Source organism: Felis catus, chromosome D4 (genome assembly GCF_018350175.1).
Source record: "Felis catus isolate Fca126 chromosome D4, F.catus_Fca126_mat1.0, whole genome shotgun sequence".
NCBI lineage: Eukaryota > Metazoa > Chordata > Mammalia > Carnivora > Felidae > Felis > Felis catus.
Window position 1 is genome coordinate 19738132 of NC_058380.1, and position 21884 is coordinate 19760015.

At 40.8% G+C, this 21884-nt stretch overlaps 1 long non-coding RNA gene across 1 annotated transcript; it reads left to right on the forward strand.

Moving 5' to 3' along the window:
- The first annotated feature begins 20055 nt into the window (after positions 1-20055).
- On the forward strand, positions 20056-21497 carry LOC109493743. The gene is made up of 2 exons (XR_002737854.2): positions 20056-20505; positions 21263-21497. It is a non-coding gene; the product is annotated as an uncharacterized LOC109493743 (long non-coding RNA).
- Positions 21498-21884: the final 387 nt, after the last annotated feature.

Consider the following 21884-nt stretch of genomic DNA (forward strand, 5'->3'; position numbering starts at 1 on the left):
AAGCAAAGGTCTCATAGGGTCACCATGATTCAAACATTTCCTATAAAGCACAGCATATATGGTTTTGTGTATACAGCCTCACTAAATTCATGCATCAAAGTTTGAGAACCACTGAGCTGACATAAAAAAAAAAAAGGGAAGGAAAATAAATTCATTTGTCTGGGCAGTCAAACCTGGCTTTTTAAAGAATGACTATCAATTCTCTTGTGTTGATGGTAAATGGGTGGGGAATCCCAAAATGTTTACCAGATCTCATTAATATTAAGTCTCTGTAACACTAAAAAAATTTTTTTAATGTTTATTTATTCCTGAGAAAGAGAGAGAGAGAGAGAGAGAGAGAGCATAAGGAGGAGAAGGGCAGAGCAAGACAGACACACAGAATCTCCAGGTTGTGAGCTGTCAGCACAGAGCCCGATGAGGGGCTCAAACCCATGAACCGTGAGCTCATGACCTGAGCCAAAATCAGATGCTCAACCAACTGAGCCACCCAGGCACCCCTAAGTCTCTGTAACTCTAACTTTAATGCATGGTAAGAGACTTTACATTCCTGTTGTTGTAAGGGTTTAAGGAGTCACACCCTCCAAGGGGATTCAGTTCTAAAGTCTGAGTGTAGATTAAGCTAAAGTTACAGTTTTCTCAAATTTTATCCTAAATTTTCTTTCTAGAATGCAAATCTGGTCACATCACACTCTTCCACAGAATCCTTCCATAGACTGAGTTGCTGATCTTTGATTTCACTGACAATAATTACAGGGGATAATAGGTGTTCAGTGAAACAACCCTTACCCCCAGTGGCAAGACCTTCCATGGCTCATCATCCCCCACATACAAGCATGTGACCCACGGGGATACAGGTCATAGTTTGGGGTTTATTGTTAAACTTGATTTGGTTCACCATTTAATTGGTCTGGTTAAGCCACATGGACAGTGTCACCTAATGGCTGCAGCCTCAATCACCATGGATGGCATAATCCAAAGCCACTCAGACATCAGAAGTGTATGAGTTTCTAGGGTGCCTGGGTGGCTCAGTCGATTAAGCGGCCAACCCTTGATTTCAGCTCAGGTCGTGATCTCATGGTTCATGAGTTTGAGCCCCGCATTGCGTTCTGTGCTAACAGCACAGAGCCTGCTTTGGATCCTCTGTCTCCCTCTCTTTGCCCCTCCCCTGCTCGTGCTCTCGCTCTCCCTCTGTCTCAAAAATAAATAAACATTAAAAAAATTTTTTTAAAAAAGTGTATGAATTTCTATTAATCAGAAACAAGGGTGTGCTATTCAAATATTTGTACACTTAGGAGGGAAGTGAGAGGTGTCCCCGTTCAGGAGCTGCTCGAGAGTCAGGCACAAGCCTTTTCCAAATCTGGCCCCTGTCAACCTTCCAGCCGCATCCCCTGCCACAACCCATGTTTACTACCCCCCAGCCCCCCCTTTACACTCAGCACTTGTCGCCTGCCATTCCTTTCCTTCGTCCTGCCTTCTACAGCTCTTCTTTGACGGTCCTCCCCCAAAGACTTCTCTACAAGTTTTTCTTTCCTGATTTATTATCCCTCCCTAAAGTACAGTTCATCTTCTTTGACATCTCACTTAAGTCAACTATCACTTTTCTTAACTGTAATGTGATTAATTATTGACAGAAAGAAAGGAAAAAGAGGGAGGGGGAGGAGATAGTTTAGAATGGAGAATAAAGACTATTATAAATAAATGTAGTATGTGAGGCAGGTGTCTCTAAAATGGGTAGGATCAGAATATCAAAAAATATGACTTCTCCACACAGGCCTCCAGTTATGGCGCAAATAAGTCATAGGAAGGCAAGGCACCGAGTAGGGAATACAGTCAACCGTGTCATAATAGTGTTGTATGGTGACAGACGGTGCCTCCCGGGCAGTGAGCACGGCAGAACATATAGGCTTGTTGAATCACTATGCTGTATACCTGGAACTAATGTCAACTTGTATGTCAACTGTACTTCCATTAAAAAATGAAGATATTCTGGGGTGCCTGGGTGGCTCAGTCGGTTAAGCACTGGATTCTTGATTTCAGCTCAGGCCATGATCCCACAGTTCGTGAGATGGAGCCCTAGGTCAGGATCTGTGCTGATGGGGTGGAACCCACTTGGGGGTCTCTCTCTCCCTCTCTCTCTCTCTGCCCCTCCCCTGATCCTGCACAAATGCACACTCTTTCCCTCTCTCTCTCTCAAAAAAAAAAAAAAAATTTAAGTGTTTATTTATTATAGAAAGACAGAAAGAGACAGAGCATGAGCATGGGAGGGGCAGAGAGAGGGGGAGACACAGAATCCAAAGCAGGTTCCATCCTCCGAGCTGTCAGCACACAGCCGACACAGGGCTCGAACTCACAAACCGTGAGATCATGACTTGAGCCAAAGTTGGATGCCTAACCGACTGAGCCACCCAGGTGCCAGCCCCGCCCCTCCAATTTTTTTTAAAGTCAAGAGGAGCACCCGGGTGGCTCATCGGTTAGGCCTCCAACTTCAGCTCAGGTCATGATCTCACAGTTCGTGGGTTAGAGCCCCATGTTGGGATCTGTGCTGACAGCTCAGAGCCTGGAGCCTGCTTCCGATTCTGTGTCTCCCTCTCTCTCTGCCCCTCCCCCGCTCATTCTCTGTCTGTCTGTTTCTCTCTCTCTCTCTCAAAAAATAAATAAACATTAAAAAAATTTTTAGGGGCTCCTGGGTGGCTCAGTCTGTTGAGCATCTGACTTCGGCTCAGGTCATGATCTCACGGGTCATGGGTTCAAGCCTCATATCAGGCTCTGTGCTGACAGCTCGGAGCCTGGAGCCTGCTTCTGATTCTGTGGCTCCCTCTCTCTCTGCCCCTTACCCTGCTCACACTCTGTCTCTCTCTGTCTCAAAAATAAATATTTAAAAAAATTTTTTAAATCAAGATATTCTTGGACAATTGCAGAAAGTTGAATATGGATTTTATACAAGTTAATCCTTACTATTCAGAGTGTGAGCTGTTGACCATCAGCAGCATTACCTGGGTGCTTGTAAGAAATCTGCTTCATCCCCCACCTGAGGAGATTTATATGTACCCTAGAGGTCAAGAAGCACCGTATTGGACCAAAATAAAAAAAATCGTTTCTCCAGCTACAGCTCCTTACTATCTAGGGGTCCACAAATCTCCTCTAGAACATCTAAAATCACGTACATCTCCCTTCTTCTCAGAGTTCACCTCCAACTTGTCTCTGTGCCCAGTCAGGTTTACCTGACAAATTCATCTTGCCCTTATAATCTTCAGTCTTCTCTGCAAACTCCTATCCTGGGTTTAAGAGCTTTTAACCCCACCCTGTCCAGAGTTACATCATAAAGCATCCTCCATTCACTGGATTATGAAGGTCACCATGCTCCTATCTCTTCCTCTTCATTTTCAGGAGTGGGCACCAAGAGGGATTCTCTGGCCCAGCAAATGAATATTTGAGTATTTATTGCTTCACTTACCGCCCCCGTCCCATCCATTCACTCACTCAACAAACATTTGCTGAACTGTGATAAATGCAAGGTGCTTGCCAGGGGCTACATAATCTACTTAGATTAGAGATCCGAATCATTCTTTGAGTCTTCCTTTCAAAGGCTTTTCTTTCGCACTCTTCCTCTCAAAAACCCACACAACTGTTCTTATCTTACTTCCGTTGCAAGTCTCTAATTTTCTTGCGAGAATTTTTGATTAAAAAAAATTAACCGTATAGCAACTGTCAAGCAATATACAGTCACGGCAGTTCCAGAAGCATCTATATACTGCTGAATTTACTGTATCAACCCCAAATTTTGCTAAGAGGCCCTTCTCTTGCCCAATTTCCTTAGAAGTGTATTGCCTCCCCATCTGGCTGGGGTGCTTATTCTCAGGTTTCTATTTTAGGTTTTGTCCCCCAGAAAAAGCCCTGACACGAGATGTGAGTCCAGGTCGTCTGTCTGAGGTGGTTTCCACACAGCAGTCAAGCGTGTGACCCTGAAAGGAGGCCAGGCTTTATTGTGACCTGGTTTAGGAGTCCAGGAAAAACCATCGTTTCATCCGGACACACACCCGCAGTTTTCTCCTGATATACACCTGCAGTAAACTCGTATTCCCTGTGTTCAACTTCAGCTATTTCTTAAACGAATGCAACTCAGGGGTGCCTGGTTAAGCATCCAACTTCAGCTCAGGTCATGATCTCACAGTTGGTGGGTTAGAGCCCCATGTTGGGATCTGTGCTGACAGCTCAGAGCCTGGAGCCTGCTTGGGATTCTGTACCTCCCTCTCTCTCTGCCCCTCCCTTGCTTGCTTCTCTCTCCTCTCTCTCTCTCTCTCTCTCTCTCTCTCTCTCTCTCTCAAAAATAAACATTTAAAAAAAAATGAATGCAACTCAAAAATTTAAGTATTAGCCAGAAATTGCTCAGAGGTAGCTTTTTCAGTGGTAGTCTTTCAGATTTCTACTTCTTAAGTCGGAGAGAAAAAGAGGAGTAATTGTGGTATTTTCACTTTTATTAGCTCTGGTTTGCATAAGACAGTGGTGTAAGCTGTGCTTTGAAGCTATGCCACGGCCCTGCCAGGGGCCCCACGGCCTCCTGCGAGGGTGGTAATGGCCTGGCCCCAAAGCTGGGTCTGCTGTCTCCTTATCATGTTATTCCTGTTTTGTCAATGTGATGATGACCATACACTATTATTTTAAAAGTGAAAACATATGGGTTCTTTTCCATTTTAATTTTTATAGCTCTTCTGTATCTATAAAAGTACACGATGTTGGCTATAGAAAACTCAAAAAAGGTAAAGAGAATAAAATTAAAATATCACTTAGAGATAATCACTTTGAACATTTGATGTCTATCTTGCTTGTGTATTTATAAAAATTATGCACATTTTTAATACAAAGTTGACACTACATTATACATTTGATGTATAACTGTTTTAATGTCTCCTAGGTGTAAAGTTTTTCACTTAAGCATTGATTTTTAAAGATTTCAGTTTAGGGGCACCTGGGTGGCTCAGTCGATTAAGCATCCGACTTTGGCTCAGGTCATGATCTTGTGGTTCACGAGTTTGAGCACCAAGTCAGGCTCTGTGCTGACAGCTCAGAGCCTGGAGCTGCTTTGGATTCTGTGTCTCCCTCTCTCTCTGCCAACCCCTCCAAAAAAAGAAAGAAAGAAAAAAAAGATTTCAGTTTATACACTCTATAAGGTTTTACAAATGCTATTTGACATCTACAAATAAAACTATTTTATAAAAAAGTGAAGCACTCATTTACCTTTTTTACATGGGTATACTTACATGTAAACCCACCAGTCTGTATTTTCTGGCCATCAAAAATTCTCTCTAGCTTAAATCACAGGAATCTACCCCAAAAACTAAGAGCACACTGTATACACTGTATGTTAGCCAACTTGACAATAAATTATATTAAAAAAAAAATTCTAACTTAAGAACTAGAAAGTAGCATTTCTAAAAAACAAGAATTTCTCAGCAGTTTTATCTAAAGATTGGCCTTTACAGGATGTGAACATTTTAAGATTTGATTCATAAGAACATTTACATTGACCTTTTGCTCAGTTTGCTTTGGAAAAGTACACGATGTGATGGATCTAAGCATTAGTGAATGCTTTTAATAAAAAATAAATTCCATTTCTCCTGGGAACAAGAGGTCATATTCTTTATTTGAGCAATGTTAGGTAGCTATAAGTTAAAAGAAAATCACAGAGAAATTACTGATTAAAAAGAACTTAAATTCTCTCCCCCCCCCCCTATAAAATGTGCCAGTTTATGGTCAGAGATCTCTCCTTCTTCAAGGAAAGCTCTGTTCTGAGATAGTCACAATGTATTCTCTGTTGAAAATTACTCGCTTTGTACAGTGATACACATCTTGAAACACACTATCAAAGATAACAACTTCCTGAGTTCTCATTAAAAGCCTGTGAGTTGGGCAGTCCAGAGTTACTATTCCATTTCATAGAGGAGTTTGGTTAAGCCATCTGCTAAAGGGGCCCTCAAGGACTCTCACCTGGGACTCATGCCCTTGTATGATCTTCGTCCCCTGAGTGTGGGCTGGACATAGGGACTTGCTCTTATACCTAAAGAATACAACATAGGTGAGCAGATGTCCCGTTGTGACCAGGTTCGAAAAGCCTACAATTTCTGTCTGCGGAACAGATTCTATTGTCGCTCAGTTTACATGCTTGAATGAAGCACGCTGCCATGCTGGAAAGTCTCACATGACAAGGAACTGAAGCCTGCCAACAGTCACGTGACCTTGAAAAAGGATCCTTCTCCAGTTAAACCCTGAGATACCTAGAGTCCAACCTAGTCAATTCCCTGACTGGAGCTCATAGGAAACCCTGAAGTTAAGCTCTGCTCAGATTCCTAGCCCACAGAAACTATGAAATAATAAATGTGCATTATCTTAAGCTGCTTTGTGGCAATTTGTTACACAGAAATAGATAACTAATATTAGGGATAAACTGAGACTAAAGGTAACCTGTCTGTGGAAACAGTTAAACATGGCCCCAAATTCTTTGACACTCCTGTTATCCAGAGCGGAGTTCTCTGTCCCCTTTACTTGCATCTGGGCAGGCTTGTGATTGCTTCCAACCATAAAGTACACTAGAAGTGACACTATGTGATTTCTCAGGCTGGGTTGTTCAAAGGCCATGTAGCATCTATTCTGATTACTGAAGCCCTGAGCTGCTGTGTAATGAGTCCGACCACCCAGAGGCTGCCATGCTGTGAGGAAGTCCACACCACTTGAGAGGCCTCATGTGGGCACTCCAGACCACAATCCCCACTGACCCTGCTCATCCCAGCTCAGGCACCAGACACATAAGTGAAGAAGCATCCAGAGGATTCCAGCCCCAGCCATTCAAGTTTTCCCAACTTAGTCACAAACATTATGAGGCAGAGATAAGTCATGCACTTTTGGAATTCCTAACCATGGAGTTTCTGAGCATAACGAAATGTTCGGGGATGTTACTCCATTGCACTGATTTTGGGGGTGGTTTGTTACACTGTAACCGGCAGCTGGAACACTGCCCAATGTCACACAGCTTCTAAACAGCCACGTTAAAACTCAGATCCAGGTGTTCTGATCCTTACTTCAGCATTCTTTCCACCAGTCCAGATGTTGCCTTTTATCCCGGGCAGGGGGTGCTCCTTTCTCACTTACTATAAGAGAATTTGTTCTGCAGTGGGGGTCAACTTTGGAAGCACATTGGAATCACTAGGGAAGCATTTAAAATACTGATACCCGGCTCTTGTGCCCAAAGATGCTGACTATTTGGTCTGGGGTGCAGCCTAAGTGGCAGGAGTTTCACAAAACTTCCCAGGTGGTTCTAATATATAGGCATATTTGAGACCTACTACTCTGTACCAACATGCTGATCAATGCAAAAAAAAAAAAAAATCACACCTGGTAATGATCAAATCGATCCTCGATGATCCATCCTAATGGAAGGACATAGAGGCACAGAGGATTCAAAAGAGATTATTTTAAAACCATAATTGTATTATATAAAGATTATGTGTGAGTGAGTGTGTGTATGTGCATGAATGTGCACATGAGGACCACTGTGTATGTGTGTGTGTGTGTGTGTGTGTGTGTGTGTGTGTGTATCTACGAGGCAGAACATTAGCTCTCCAACAGTATATGCAGACAGTGTGCTAACCATCAGGACTTACAATAATATTAAGACCTGATACGTTCTCACTAAAGGAACTTACCCTCTAGTAATAAGATAAAGAAGAGGAGGAGAGCCTTGGAGTCTAAGACGCCCTACATTTTGGAAGTATTACTATCCCACCTAATAGGACTCATCACACAGGGCACTCATGATAAGTGGAGAACCATGAAGTCATGTTGAAACCCAAGTGCTGAGCACTGGCTAATCTCACTCACGAGCAAAATGACCTGTTCCTGGGTGCCAGCTTCATAGCTCTCAAAAATCAAAACTGTGTGTGTGTCAGATAAAATGACAAATATTCCCAGGTCTCAGACCTTCAGGGTTATTTGCAAATCTTTAGAATCAGACAAGGTTAAAACTCTTGAATATGAGGATTTACTGAATCCTATAAACTATAATTCAATAAAGATATAAACAGTATGTAGTAGCACAGGAGAAAAATTCCCTTTTTTTGATGTTTTTAAAGAAGAAGGTTTGGGGCGCCCGGGTGGCTCAATTGGTTAAGCATCCAACTCTTGGTTTTGGCTCAGGTCATGATCTCACAGTTTGTGGGTTTGAGCCCCTCGTTGGGCTCTGCACTGACAGTGAAGAACCCGTTTGGGATTCTCTCTCTCTGCCTCTCTCTCTGCTCCTCCCTGGCCCATGTGCATGCACACTCTCTTTCTCTCTCGCAAAATAAATAAATATACTTTTTTAAAAACCCAAGAAGGTTTAAGGAACTTGAAGGAGAGATTATGTGGGATGTGTGCTTTAGAGTGCCCAAATATACGCAGAAATACTCTGCATACAAGCCACATCCTATAGATCTATACAGACAAAAATATTGTATTATAATCATCGGACTTGCTAAGAGACTAGATCTTAATTATTCCCAACGCACACACAAAAGAAATGATATTATGTGACGTGACAGAGGTGCTATTACTACAATGACAGTCCCATTACGATATATAAACGTACCAAAGCGATACGTCATACGCCTGAAATCTATACAATGTTTTACGCCAAATACATTTCTTTTTTTTTTTTTAATAATTTATTGTCAAGTTAGCTAACGTTTGGGTAAACAGTGTTGTCTTGGCTTTGGGAGCAGATTCCTGTGAACGTTAAGTACAGTTCAATGAAAAATTGTGGTTAAAAAAATTTTAAGCTATAAAATTGTTCTTGTGTGTAGTGATGAAAGGAAAATATTGAAATTATATACTCAAATAAGGTAAATGATCAAACAATGGAGGAAAGTTACTGAAATAGGAAGTTAATAATTGAATAAACACACTTTAAGGAGAGAAAGGTGCTACCGTCACAGACACTCCATCTCAATTTCATCAAATCACACAAGGTATACGTGTGCATGTGTATATGCAGGTGCATTTCTAAGCTTTTATATTTTGCGTGCCAAAAAGAAATAGGAAGAGGGATCAAAACCGGAGAATCTTAGACTGCATTAGCTGAGACACGCCTGAACCAAGTTATGGTTCTAGCTGTAAATGCGTTGCTGTTCATGGAAACATGGCCCTGAGATAAACAGCAGTTCGCCTTTTAGTGGACACTGACCCTCCCACCCCCACCCCTGCCGCGTGTGTGTGCCAATGGAATACATTAATTCTGTATCTATCCTCATTTCCCACTCTGCAGGTCTGCGTGTTTCCTCCATTGGCTGCACATTAAATCGGAATCTGTCATTTGCCACACACTTTGGCTACTAGGTATTAGCCTCAAATTGTGTCCCAGAGTCATCCAACTTTGCCTCAAATTGTGTCCCAGAGTCATCCAACTTTGCCAAACTCAAACTGTCGCTTCTCCTTTAAGCATTGAAGGAAAACACGATGCTTTCTCATTTCTCTCTTTAGAGGGACTCTCCAAGTTCACACTGAAGAAAAGGTGAAGATAAGTCTCACTGTACTGCTTGGGCAAATATTCACAGAAAAGTTGCTTTTTTGAGCTGGTCCCAAAGGAAGCCTACTGAAAACCGTAGAAGTTTCTAAAACACACACTGTACAAAGCCTTAAGAATGTGTATAGCATGGTGAGGGAGTTAAAAAACTGGTAAAAGTAAAAATTCATGAAAATTAAATCATGTCACAAGACGATGATATAAGATATATCCGAGACATGCTTAAATATTCGGCAAGTGCTGGGTATAGATAACTTAGGCTATGAGTTTAGAAAAGGGGGTTCCCTCCATAAGATGGGATGAGCTTCAGCAGAATGTTGCATTTTGTGAACATTACATACAAGAAAAGAAGGAGCACCAATAGAAGTAAAGAAGTAACAACATGTAAAAAGCAATACATCAAGGCACTCCCTTGCAGAGAGGGAGGAATCATTCAAAAGTGTGTTGGTCAGTTGATATCACCACCTTAGCGTAGATTCGCAGAATTTAGTAATTCGTAAATAACTACTCCAATGTTGACTGTGGTATTCTGTTTTCAGCGGCTGCCACCTTCATTTCTACTCATTGGGTCCTCTTCCGTGAGCTTCTGTACACCCACATTTCCTCAAGACAGGGGGGCTCTCTGGTGAGCGGACAGGCAGAGCAAAGACAGACGGAACCGGTTGGGTATTCCCGCTGAGTCCCTGTCTTGCTGTTAAGCAGAGAAAAGATGTTAGGATCTGTTGATGGCTTTCAGCTTTCTGTCTATGCTAAGGTTGTTTTCTGTTTTCTAGGCCGTTCCTTTGATCGCTCTGCAGCAGTCACGTGAAGGGGGAGATCCCCGTGATAATGAAATGCTTTTTGGTTCTTATTCCTTGCTATTGTACCTCCTCCCATGGCGATACACAGTCAAAAGGTGGGAGCATTCTGGGGTCTGAAGTCGTCCTCTCGGTGACAGGCAAGAGAGAGCTTCATATTTGTATAAATCAAAAATCATTTGTGAATAAGCAAAGCCTAAATACAGACATACGTGAGCCCCAAATAATAAAATACATGGAAAATCTGGAAAAGATTTTGGGGGGAACAGGATAAAGCAACTATTTGATTTTATTATGTTTACAGGAACCTTAATTTCTAAGAGTTTTCTTCCCTTGTGGGTCCTACTGCCATGTTCTCAGAGTGTGAAAAAGAAATGTACAGGCGGGTGAAGTCCACAGGCATTGCTCAGGGCCGCCTCAGATAACCTGCTCTCCCTCTGAAGATCCTTATGTGATAATAAGGGATCATCACCTTGATATATTGGAGGCGAATAAAAGGAAGTTCCAGAACAACTAGTATATAAGACCATAAAAAACAGGAGTGTCTCAGTTGGTTGAGTGTCTGACTCTTGATTTCAGCTCAGGTCATAATCTCATGGTTTGTGAGTTCGAGCCCCACACTGGGTTCTGCACTGACAGCTTAAAGCCTGCTTGGGATTCTCTCTCCCTCTCCCTGACCCTCTCCTGCTTGCCCTTTTTCTCTCTTTCAAAATAAATACATAAACAAAATATAATAAAGGTGCACAAGAAAACTATGTGTACGAACGGATGGATGCATGGATCTATCTGTCCATCTTTCTATCATTTATCTATCTATCCACACATAGGACAAATCTGGGAGAATACACACCTAATTGTAAATAGTGGTTAATTCAGCAAAGGAAACTTGCTAGCGGTGGAGTGGGGATGATGAAGAAAGATGATACACGTTATTTTACATATGTCTTTTCAATTGCTTGCAATTACTTAGTTTTGATTTTTAAATACGCCACAAAAAGAAAAAAGAGTGAGCAAATAAATCGCCAGCTGGGATCTAAAATACAAAAGTGAGTTGCTTACAATGATAGCATAATGATTTTACTTTTTGCAATGATAAATTGACTGCTTTGATCTCACCATGATGTGTTTATAAAAGCTTATGGGAAAAAATAACAACTGTGCTTGGCGGTAACAATGTCTTCAGTGGCAAATCTCTTGCTCCCTGGAAGTAACTTGGAAAGAACAGACGATAACCTACAAAGATGGTGCTACAGAATAGAAAGACCTGGAACTGAGCTGTAACATCACTGTGAACATGCATCCGAGGGGCACCTGGGTGGCTTACTCGGTTAAGCATCCAACTTCGGCTCAGGCCATGTTCTCACAGTTAGTGGGTTCAAGCCCTGCATCGGGCTCTGTGCTGACAGCTCAGAGCCTGGAGCCTGCTTCGGATTCTGTGGCTCCCCGTCTCTCTCTCCCTCTCTCTCTCTCTGCCTCTCTCCTGCTCATGCTGTGTCTCTCTCGGTTTCTCAAAAATAAAATTAAAAAAATATAATAAATAAACATGCATCTGAGGTGATAGAAACCAAACAGAACAAAAGCAAAAAGCCCCCATATGTCTGAGAGGATATTGACTGCATTATTTTTAAAGGTAAATTTAATTTAGCAGACATTTGTGATGATTCCCCAGGGTTATGGACTGAACCGTGCCCCACCCCCCACCAAATCCCTATGTTCAAGCCCTAACTTCCAGCGTGACAGTATTGGGAGATGAGCCTTCGATGAGGTAATTAAGGTTAAATGAGGTCATAAGGGCAGGGCCCTAATGCAAGAGGACTGGTGTCCTTATAGGAAGAGGAAGCGACACCAGGAGGGTGTCTACACAGGGGGAAGGCCATCTGCAAGCCAGGAAGAAAGGTCTCAGAAACCAGTCCTGCCGGCAACCTGATCTGGGACTTCCAGCCTCCAGAACTGTGAGAAAGCAATTCAGTCGTGTGAGCCACCCAGTCTGTGTGGGCAGTCCAAGCCCACTAATCCATGCACCACAGCACGTGCAAGGCGGTGTTGTGTGAGAGAGGGGGGAAAGGTTACAGAAATAAACAAGGCAAGGATTCTGCCTTCCAGGATTGAGGCACAGTAGCGCATGATTAAGAACATGACTCTGAAGTTAGACTGCGCTGTGTGACCTTGAGCAAGTTACTTAACCTCTCTGAGAGACAATATCAGTATGCGGGGATGTTATGAGCCTCATGAGGATTAATTATAAAGAACCTGGAACAAAGACTGGCACACAATAAATGCAATTTAAGTGTCTGGTCAACAAATAGATGAGAGTGTTGTCCATTGGAAAAGAGGATATGAGATAAAAAATATGATGAATAATTTTAAGGGGCGCCTGGGTGGTGCAGTCGGTTAAGCGTCCGACTTCAGCCAGGTCACGATCTCGCGGTCCCTGAGTTCGAGCCCCGCGTCAGGCTCTGGGCTGATGGCTCGGAGCCTGGAGCCTGTTTCCGATTCCGTGTCTCCCTCTCTCTCTGCCCCTCCCCCATTCATGCTCTGTCTCTCTCTGTCCCAAAAATAAATAAAAAACGTTGAAAAAAAGAATTAAAAAAAATATGATGGATAATTTTAAACACTTTTTTTTATTTTTTAAAGTTATTTATTTATTTATTTATTTAATTTTATTTATTTATTCTTGAGAGACTCTGCAAGTGCAGAGGCAGAGGTGGGGCTCAAACCCATGAACCATGAGATCACGACCTGAGCTGAAGTCAGATTCTTAACTGATTGAGCCACCCAGGAGCCCCTAAATAATATTGGTTTGCTTATAACTTTAACACCCCAGAGAAACTTACATATTCCCTAAAAATATTATGGAGTACCTCTCCTGAATGTAAATACAAACTATAATGTTAAAGAGAAAATTAATAATAATAAATAAATTTTTTATTAATTATGACATTATACTCCTGTCAAACGTTACTAATAAGGGAAATTGGGCATGGGGTGTATAAGAATTCTCTATACTATCTTTGCAATAATTCTGTAAATCTAAAACCATTCTAAAATAAAATTTGTTTTTAAAAAAGAAGGCAGGGGCGCCTGGGTGGCTCAGTCGGTTAAGCGTCCGACTTTGGCTCAGGTCATGATCTCACAGTTTGTGGGTTCAAGCCCCGCGTCGGGCTCTGTGCTGACAGCTCAGAGCCTGGAACCTACTTCGGATTCTGTGTCTCCCTCTCTCTCTGCCCCTCCCCTGCTCATGCTCTGTCTCTCTCTCTGCCTCTCAAAAATAAAGAAGCGTAAAAAAATTTTTTTAAAAGGAAGATAAATTAAACGGTAATTATTTGCTAAAATATGGACCATTAAATAATAAAATTTAGGAACTGAGCCACAGTAACCTTTGACTCACCCCTTTGTATTTTACAGGAGGGCTGACTTAAATCAACCTTTACCCAAATCTGATTTTCAAGGTCAAATTCATATAGGACAAAAAAGGGGGCAGAAAAAGAAGAGCAATGACCTAGTAAGACAGGAGGTACCTCGTCGAGTTCTAGTTCTGCCTGGAACTGGACTGTGACCTTGGCGCATCACAGTGACAACTCTGAGCCTCCATTTTCCATTGGTTACTTTCGGCTCTAGCATTCTTGACTGCCAACTTTATGTGCGTCTACTTCACAAAGTAAGGAAGCCCCAGGAAGCAGACTCCAACCCAATCATCTCTCCAAGCCTCTTTGGGTGTTGTATGTAAGCAATGAATCATGGGAATCTACTCGTGAAACCAAGAGCACACTGTATACAGTGTGTGTTAGCTAACTTGACATAAATTATATTTAAAAAAAAAGAAAAAGAAAAAAGAACTGTATGCAGTTTATACAACAACTTTGGAGTGTGAGTGGATTGTGAAATAACTAGACAAATACTTTTAAAAAAAAAAAAAACTCAACACCCAGGGCTAGGTTTTCAGAGTCTATACTATCCAACAATTCATTCAGATTTGGATAGGAGTAATTGAGGACCAATCCTGACACTAAAATATTCACAGAAAACTTGCAAGTGAAAGGGGACATTCTAAATAAGTTTGGGGTATAAGATATTAGTAACAGATAAAATCTGATGCAGAGAAAGAAGGGTCTGGAATTTTCCTACAATGGTAACTGAGCAAGAAAGATTAGGAACTGGGGCGCCTGGGTGGCGCAGTCGGTTAAGCGTCCGACTTCAGCCAGGTCACGATCTCGCACTCCGTGAGTTCGAGGCCCGCATCAGGCTCTGGGCTGATGGCTCGGAGCCTGGAGCCTGTTTCCGATTCTGTGTCTCCTTCTCTCTCTGCCCCTCCCCCATTCATGCTCTGTCTCTCTCTGTCCCAAAAATAAATAAACATTGAAAAAAAAATTAAAAAAAAAAAAGAAAGAAAGAAAGATTAGGAACTAAGGCAAAAAACATTTCAAGCCAAAAGGAAGAACACTTCCAAAGGTTTGCAAGAAATTGAGCCTGATGCCAACTAATATTGAAGAAATGCCATGCCCAATAATACACAGACTGGCTCCAAGAACCATCTATTGAGAAAGCTGAAGAATAATGACAGTTATTCAGTCAACAATTTAGGGGAGAAATTCAATTGCCCCAAAGCCCTTTTCAATCCCTCTACTAGTTTTCATGAACAAATTGTCATTCACATTGTAAACACTGTGTATGTTTACTGTAAAAGTCATAATATTTTCCTTTTGTGAGATACTAGCAAAACATGTACTCAATAATAACACATAAATGAAAATTCAGTGATACATGGGTTATGATTTCTTTTCCACCTAAGTAAGTCCTATTCTCATGTTTGCAAATTCTTAGACGCCTAAAAGTCCCACACCCTTCATGCCCCGCATAACCATTTGATTTAATGTGATTGTACATTGATGCACAAAGAAGTTTTTTCTTTTCTTTTAACCATTTTTAACAGCATTGATTGAGACAAAAGTTCAAGAAACTGAACAGCCTCTACATTGGCTCTGAGCTTGATGTTATTTAAAAATCTGTGCTTGAAATATTGAAAACTAATGGCAATCCTAATTGCTCTTTTAACACCATTAAGTAACCATTTCAGGAGTCAATTCCTTGGGGCGCTTATATGTGGGCAGAATATTTATATTCTAACAGACAATGACGCATTCTAGGTACAGTAAAAGGGATTCTCTTGTGCTTATTTTCTACCCGGATATACATTTCATCAAGCAGAAAGCTGGATGTCGCTAGTGTTTTTTTGATAGTCAGTAGAAAAGTCTACTGATACAAAGAGTGAAGTATGACAACTTATGCAAGAATTTGTCCTTCCAGAACTTTCATGATGTAAACACTGTTGTCAACAACCAATAACATAACTCAATTACTTAGTATGTTTGATCAAGTTATATACGCAAACAGCTAAATAATATTTATTTATTTACTTATTATTTCCTCATTTGGACCAATTTCTTTTTTTTAAATTTTTTTGACATTTATTTATTTTTGAGAGACAGAGAGAGGCAGAGCATGAGCAGGGGAGGGGGAGAGAGAGACACACACACAGAATCCAAAGCAAGCTCCAGGCTCTGAGCTGTTTGTTAGCACAGAGCCCAACACGGGGCTCGAACTCGCGAACTGCGAAACCATGACCTGAGCTGAAGTCAGAAGCTCAACCGACTGAGCCACCCAGGTGCCCCTCAATTGGACCAATTTCTAATCACTTTATTCTAAATCAGGACTACCATAATGCACAATGTCAGGGGCACTCTTCTCATTATATTCAGTTTAACTTACTGTAGGTGACACGAATGATGCCTTCTTTGAATTGTACAGTATAGTGTCCCTGCTACAATTAATAAAAAAACACAATGAAAAATGTATATCAATAAATATCAAGTTATTGACATCTTTCATTTTTAGCAAAATCAGACTTTCAAAGGCCATAGCATTTTGGAAAAAGAAACCCCATCTTGGATATTTTCCTTCAGTTTGGTTCCTTTTCCTTCCCAACATTCCTTTTTCTGGGACAAAGGCTCTTCCCCGACTCTGAGCAATTTTAGTGATGTTGACAATCACCAGTGATTAAAGTAGTGGGCATGGCATCCAGGCCTTACCAATCATGACACCATATTACCTGGTTGACAGTGATTGGTCCAGGGGTAAGCATGTGATACCAGCAGGGCCAATCAGAGTTCTTCCATAAGATTTGCTGTGTGGATGTAGAACTGTAAGTATGTAATCCTGGGAATGTTGGCAGCCCTTTTCCCTACTGGAGGGAAATCTCAAAATATAAAATTAGAGAGATCAAAGCCAAACAGAGAAAAGAAGAGTGTGCAGTGGAGAAAAATATTTCTGAGAATGTCTATTTGAGTCCCTTGATTTATCTCTGACCTCCTCCCAGTTATGTGTGCAAACAACTTAACTATTTTTTCCTCAATGTACATCAAAATGAGTTTGTCACTTGTATTCAAAGGAGCCTTAATTATCAGAACCCATGACTGCAAGTTTTTTATTCCTCTCAGGATACTTCTCCAAGTTGAGTCAATTTAAAGCCATATAGGACTACATCCTTTCTCAGAAACACAAAAAGAAAAGTTTTAAACACCAGATCTCTGGCCTGATTAACTCACTTGACCCATGATATTAAGGCAATATTTCCAGGCAATACTCAAGGTTAGTAACAATATATAGCAAATGAAACGAGTAGAATTTTTAAAATATCTTCTTCACTACAAAAACATTCAGAGCACAGTTACTGACAGTAAGATAAGGGACTGTGGTTTCAGTAACATCAAGTGTTACCAAATCTTCACACTTTGCCACATGAAGCTGGAATTCATCACACCTCTAACCAGGGTATAAATTCTTTCTCACATCAAGTCCATGACTTGAGAAAAAGTTAAGATGTGAACATTATATATATACTATATACTGAACTAATACTAGTTCAATAACTTATTGGGTGAACATGGACAAATTATGTAACTTCTCTGAGCTTCAGTTTCCTCATTGTCAAAATGCAGACATAAAAAAGAATCTACGGGTTTAGAACTACTATTACTTGTGTGTGACTGTTTTCTTATTCATCTTGTATTCTGATGCCTTGCACAAAGTCTTGCATGGAACAGACATTTGGCAAATAATTGGTAGGAGAACTGGATAAACTATGAACACATATTCACCTCGTGCATTGTCATGAAGAATATACAAGATAACCCAAAGTAAACATTATAATACCTAACACATCATAGTTGCTCATAAATATTAGTTCTTTTCTTACCTTCCTTCATCCTCCTGCTGTTGAGACACAAACCATTTAATGTGTCTGATGCTTTGTTCACCATTTTTCACACTAAACCCTCTTTATTCAAAACCTTCCAGAATTCTCCATAAGGCCTCTCTGACGGTAAGTCCACTAGCTCCAAATCAACTTCACTGTGAACACCACAGCCTTGCGCTAGAAAACCTTGCTCTACTTGGCATGTGCCTGTGTGGTTTTTTTTTCATATTTGCTTGTCCTCTCTCCTGATTAGCCTAATTTCCTACAGTGTCTAATATAGTATTTTCACTAATGGGATAATAATGATTTCCTGACTTCAACAAAATTTATCAGCTTGGAGACAATTGGAGCCCTCCCTTCCTTATGTTACTTTACCTAAACTAACTTAAAGCATAGGCCCCTTTATTTTGTTGTTGTTGTTTTCTAATTTGAGAAAGAGAGAGACAGAAAGAGAGAGAGAGCATGGGGGGCGGGGAGTGGCAGAGGGGGAAAAAGAGAGAATCTCAAGCAGGCTCCGTGCTCAGCAAGGAGCCCAATGCGGGGCTCAATCCCATGACCCCAGGATTAGGACCTGAGCTGAAGTCAAGAGTCAGATGCTCAACTGACTGAACCACCCAGGTGCCCCCCTCTTTCCTTTGAACTTGCTTTCTTCTGCCTATGTAAAGATAATTCTGAACTCCCTGTTTTACTTGGGAATAAGCCACTTTTCTTTAAAGTTCATTTTTTTCTTTTTAAAGAGAGACAGACAGAGAGAGACAGAGAGAGAGAGAGAGAGAGAGAGAGAGAGAGAGAGAGAGAGAGAGAAACAGAGTGTGTGTGAGCAGAGGAGGGACAGAGAGAATCCCAACAGTGTGGAGCCCAGTGCGGGACTCAAACTCATGAACTGTGAGATCATGATCAGAGATGAGATCAAGAGTCAGACGTTTAACCAACTGAGCCACCCGGGTGTCCCAAGGGATAAGCCACTTTTTGAATGAGAATAATACTTGCTTATAATACCATCCAACTTTAGAATGGCTTTTCATGTAGAATGTTTCAATTAGTTTTCACAACAGGTTAGTTTAGCATGGCTTTTGGAATCTAAATGAATTCGGTTGGAATCTTAACTCTATCACTTAATAGCTGTATGATTTCAGGTAAATTACTAAACCTCTCTGACCCTCAGTTTCCTCACTTATAAATTCAAAGAAAATAAAATCGTGCTTCTTAGGATGATTGTGGGAATCTAGTGATACATATAAATCAGGTACCATGGTAAAATTTAATCAATGGGATGGAAGCCATTAATAAATGATAGTTATAATTATTATTTTATAAACAAGAAAACCAAGGCACACAGTACAAAGGAAGCAATCAGAAGGCTCTGTGTAAAGACAGATTTTGATTCTAAATGCCATGCTTCAATCTACTTCTCTGCTCTTCCAGCAAAGCAGCCTACAAAAAGCTTCCTCACACTTTCTTTAATTTGATCTTTATAACAACCTTAAGAGGTTTATGTAGAAAATGACTCTTTAGCTCTGTGGGGAAGTGAATTTTAATGGACGAGTTTTAATGGTTGTTCAAGTTAATTGGAAAGGTTGGCCAGCATCACAACCTCAACAAGGAGAGAAGTAGAGCAGAAATATAAAGAATAATAAGTATGTAAACTAAAATGATCTGGCCTAGAGAAGATGAGGCCAATGGCACTAACTCAGGACAGGTGCATTTAACAGTGACTCGCAGAAACCAGAATCTAGGGGAGCCTGGGTGGCTCAGTCGGTTGAGTGTCTGACTCTCAATTTAGGCTCTGATCATGATCGTAGGATCAAGCCCGTGCTGGGCTCTGTACTGAGCATGGAGCCTGCTTAAGATTCTTTCTCTCCCTCTACCCCTCTCCTTCACTCACACACTCTCTTTCTTAAAGAAAGAAAGAAAGAAAGAAAGAAAGAAAGAAAGAAAGAAAGAAAGAAAGAAAGAAAGAAAGAAAGAAGCCTGAAATCTAAACTCACCCTCACCTAATACTCAAAAGCAGTTTCCTTATTTTTTTCTTATTTTAGTTAATTGTCCAAAAGGGCAAAAAGAGGCCCCAGAAAGAAGCAAAGAAAATTTTTCTTCATGCTTAGGAGGCCAAGTTGATGTTAGATAAATGATCTTGGACACTAACTGACTTCTTTGTGGTCCTGTTTCCTCATTCGCAAATGAAGATAATATCACCATTAGTGTTCTCCAGAGAAATAGGACCAATAGAGTGTGTGTCTATGGAGAAATAGTGCGATTTTAAGGAATTAGATTGCGTGATTCTAGAGCAGTCCAAAATCGGCAAGAAGGCCAGCTGATGAGAACTGGGAGAAAGTTGATGCTACAGCTTGAGTCCAATGGCAGTCTGCTGGCAGAATTCTGTCTTTCTGAGGAAGGTCAGTCTTTTTCTTAAGGCTTTCAGTTGCTTGGATGAGGCCCACTAACATTATGAAGGGTAATACGCTTAACTTGAAGTTTAATGATTTCAGTGTTAATCTTATCTAAAATACACTTTAACAGTAACATCCAGACACGTTTAACCAAATATCTGGATACTGTGGCTTAGCCAAGTTGACATATAAAATTAACCATCACAGAAGGAATACTGATCATTCAAGGAACAAATTTAGCACAATATCTAACACACAAAGCTAATCATAATAATGATAATAATAATAATATAATATAGCTATTATTATTTCTGCTGTTATTCTTCTTTACTGAATACCTACTCTTTTTTTTTTTTTTTTTTGCTGGGCATCAGATTAGGTTCTGAAGACATGAGAATTCACAAGATACCAATCTTTGTCCTCAAAGAACTTACAGTCTAAACACAGATCCTAATAAGCTACCTGACAGCATTCTGAATACTATGAGAACAAAAGACTACTCTGAGGAATATGGGTTTGGTAAGAGTGCATAAAAGGGCCCTGACTCAAAATGGGCTGAGGGGCAGGGATAACTTAGAGAAGATAGAATGGATGAACAGACTCCAGTCAGGTAAATGGACACCGGTGGCGGGGAGGAAGAAGCAGGTGTATGGTAAGGAGATAAGTGCATGGAACTAGAATTGACAAAGAACACAGTCTGTTCATAGAACTGCAAGCAGTTTATCATTTGTTGGGTGAGAGGATGAAAGAAGCAAGTAAAGACAAAAAGGCAAAAAGACTGCAAGTTTAAGGCTGTAAAAGGGCTCTTACCAACCTAAGCAGTTTGGATTTTATCCCCAAAGCAATGATGACTTAAAATATGGTAGTGATGTTGGAAATGGAGAGAAGAGACAAATTTGAGAGGTCTCAATGGGTGAAATGAATAAGGCCTGATGATGGATGAAATGTTTGAGATGAGGGAGGAGGGTGGGAAAGCTAATACTTAGAAGTGAGCTAGAGTATGTTTAGAAGATGCTAATAACTAGGGGTGCCTGGGTGGCTCAGTCGGTTAAGCGTCCGACTTCAGCTCAGGTCATGATCTCACAGTTTGTGAGTTCAAGCCCCGCATCGGGCTCTGTGCTGACAGCTTAGAGCCTGGAGCCTGCTTCAGATTCTGTGTCTCCCTCTCTCTCTGCTCCTCCCCCACTCATGCTCTGTCTCTCTCTCCTTCCAAAATAAACAAAAACATTAAAAAATTTTTTTTAAAAGATGCTAATAACTCTTGTAATTCCAATAGGATATTCTGAAGAAAGCTGAAGGACTTTGCACTTGTCATCTGCCCTTTGTTGTTCACTTTCCACATTTGTGAAATGAAGATATTGGACTCAATTCTCTTTGAAAGCCCTTGTCTTACTCTAAACTTCTGCAATCCTGTGACTACTTTGTACATAATACATTCTGGAGGGGGATGGGGGAATACTTTTGGCCCTACCACGTCAATAAACTGAAAGCAATAAGTAGTACCACCACCAGATTGGTATTTAACTATGATTTTGCAATTATCACAGGATGTCAGAATGAGAAAGATCAGGAAATTAGATAACACATGCTAGTATCTTTTCTGTTCTGTTTGAGCTGTCAGAAAAATAGGGGCGGTTGACACTGCAGATCTAAAAAGATTAGACGGATTGTTCTAACTAGAATCAAAGTTGATAAGCAAATTTCTATGAATAGTGAAACAGACCAAAAAGCTGATTGGTGAAAAAAAAAATGCATGGGAGAGAGAAACAAGCACGCTCTTTTTTTTCTTTTTTCCTATTGTGTGTTTGCAAAAAAAAAAAAAAAATTATTGATTGCTCTGGTTTCAAGCACTTGATTTATCTTTTATGACACTTGAAACCCAGTGTTTGCTCTACAGC